This window comes from Arachis hypogaea, chromosome 18, assembly GCF_003086295.3.
Source record: "Arachis hypogaea cultivar Tifrunner chromosome 18, arahy.Tifrunner.gnm2.J5K5, whole genome shotgun sequence".
Lineage (NCBI taxonomy): Eukaryota > Viridiplantae > Streptophyta > Magnoliopsida > Fabales > Fabaceae > Arachis > Arachis hypogaea.
The window spans coordinates 17,113,339-17,116,194 of record NC_092053.1 but is presented as its reverse complement, the minus strand read 5'-3'; the positions used below and the strand labels follow the sequence as shown (position 1 = coordinate 17,116,194).

General features: G+C 33.2%; 1 long non-coding RNA gene across 1 annotated transcript; it reads right to left on the bottom strand.

Annotated features, from left to right (window-relative positions):
* Positions 1 to 730: 730 nt before the first annotated feature.
* LOC114925875 (uncharacterized) lies at positions 731 to 2,634 on the bottom strand. The gene is made up of 5 exons (XR_011876128.1): positions 2,456 to 2,634; positions 2,087 to 2,188; positions 1,934 to 1,996; positions 1,207 to 1,437; positions 731 to 1,110 (listed from the first exon to the last, which is right to left on the bottom strand). It is a non-coding gene; the product is annotated as an uncharacterized lncRNA (long non-coding RNA).
* Positions 2,635 to 2,856: the final 222 nt, after the last annotated feature.

The window sequence follows — 2,856 nt, the reverse complement described above, 5'->3', positions numbered from 1 at the left end:
CATGTATGGTCAAAAAATTGACATTCAAAAACGTTAATAAATAGAAATATCATAAATTAAAACAATATTTTTTATCTCCACCACAAATTTTTGTAATACAAACATCCAATAATCATTATTATTATTATTAAACAATTAAACATGGGGTTGTGCCTTTTCTGGAGGCACTGACAGTGTTTTCGACACTTTATTTAGTGTGTGCTATGTTTTAATTGTTATTTTTTTAAGTTAATTATTATTATTTGACTGTTTATGCTTCAAATATTTAACTTTGGTTGCAAAAACTTTTAACCTTATTACCTTTCACTTCAAAGCAAATAGACAGATGAGAATGTCTTAAAACTTCGTATTCTTGATGAAATAAAATAAACCCATTTTTTGCACTTGATTTGATTTTAAAATGTTAATGAATGGATTAAAGGCATGATAAAGCCAGCAAAGATAAATAAAATATACATACATAATTTTAAGAATATGAAGTTGATAAAATCATATAAGCATAGATTAGTATGTATGCATGCATTATTTGCCTAATTTTCTTTTTGTGTTTTGATTTATTTTTTAATTACTTTGATTATAACAACTAACTGCTGCTGATGGAGAATGTGAGCCAAGAAGAAAAATTATTATTGATTTATTTTATTATTTTTTTAGGTGAACATTTATTTTATTATTAACAATATGATAATAATTGTTCATGTTTTTTTTTTTTTTTTCGGAATGGTACAGGTTTTATGAATAGCTTCTCCTTCACTGGATTTGAATAAAATGTGGGAGGTCCATTTACTACACAATTCCGTTCACTTAATTTCTTTTAAGCAAGGTTCTAAAAACTAGACCGGTCATCAAACCATTCTAGTGACTGGTTTACTGGTTTATTGGTCCAACCGGTCTAACCGATGATTCAACCGAAAAAATCGTTTTAAAATAAAATAATAAATAAATTATAAACAATACATAAAATATCTGTTCCTATACTTTGCATTGTTCTGTTCTTGTATGATATGTGCCTTTTTCTTGGCTTGTGGATCAATGCCACTGTGTGTGAGATGATGTTGTCATCAGAATTGTTACAGGAACCATGATTGAAAATACTTCATCGCCCAATACCTACATACATACATAATGAATTGAATCAATAATATGCATGATGGGTATACGTGAATTAATTTATAAAAAGTTAAAACATGCATCATATAAATATACCTTTTGTTCCCAGCCAATGTTGAGTACTATAATTTCAATGAAGCCTTTAGTATGCATAAGCAGACCAAAAATTACACCTTCCATGACAGGTATTTGTTAGAAGAACCTTGTGACTGACTATCGTTAGCAGCCTCATTCGAAATAGGAGAATTGACGGGCAAGTTATTATTCACAAATGCACAGATGCATTGTTATCAGCAATTGCTTCTTGATTAATATTATTATCCATAACTAAAATTAATAAACAGATACGAAATTAAAAATAGCAGCACAATGAAAAATCAATTTCTTCATCAATAAGACCATATCTAAAATCTGCCTACAGCATTCAGCAACAAACAAACCAAAAGTCCAAAACAGAGTAACAAAAAAAGCTTCACCCAAAATATTTCAACAAAACCAGCATTCAGCATTCCAAAACCAGCAAAACCAGCAACTACAAAACACTAAAATCTACCTACAGCATTAAGCATTTAGCACATTATGAAACATTTCAAAACACAAATGTTCTATACAGTAAAAAACCAAATAAGACACACTAACAAGCTCTTCTCTTTTCCGTCAGGACAAAAACAAAAAAGAATGCTCAAATGACTTAAATTCGCGTCATGCTATTACAGTAATTCAAGTTATATATGCATTTTCCCATAATCATTTCCACAAATTCGTATGGTATCCACATGCAAAAAATTAACATCACAGTCACATGGAAATATAAACCACTTACCTCTATCATCGGAATTTAAATCCCAAGTAGCATTTCCATTGTTCGCATACTCTTCTTGTGCCACTGTTTATAGGGGCAGAAAAATGGCAAAATTAAATAAATAATGAATAAATAGCAAAATCGCATCAAACCGAAAAATAAATGAATAAACACCTGATACTATTATCTTCCCGTTTCTCGAGAGAGAGATTACGGTGCTGTTTGATTCGAATTTGCATGTGAAGTTTTTGGCCTCAATAGTGATCTTGCAGTTACCTGTGAAAAACATTAGCAAATTTGAACAAAAAAATTAGGAGCCATCGGCAACTAGTAAAACAGAGTAACAAACTAACAGAGCCATCAGTAAACTAACAGAGCAATCGAGCCATTGAGCAATTAGAAAACAGTCACACTAAAAATGGAACAAAAATTGAAGAAGAAGACCGAAGAAGAAGACCAAAGAACAACAATTTCAGAACTTCAAAGTTCAAACCAAGAAGAAGATCGAACAATCAGTGAAGATAAAGACGAGAAGCCATTAACCTGGGTTCCGTGCTGAGAAGCATGCGAAGATGAAGACGACGGCGCTGATGACCTGGGGATAGCGGCAGCGTTGTGGACCTGGGAACGGCGACGGTGAAAGGCTAGGATTTTCCTTGGCTTGAGAGTTCTCTAGGATTATGACGATTCACGAATGATTGGGGAAGAAGGGGATGGCTCACGAAGACTTGGGCCTGCTTCAGTTTTTTTTTCAAATAACAAAACGGTGTCGTTTTATTCGAACCGGCCAGTTACCGGTCCGGTCCAATCGATCGGTTCTCGGCCGATTCGACAGTTTTCAAACGGTTTTTTTTCCAGTAATTATTGGTAGCGGACCAGACTGCTTTTAGTGTCGGTTTTCGGTTGAACCGATTCGACCGGCCAGTCTGGTCCGATTTTCAGAA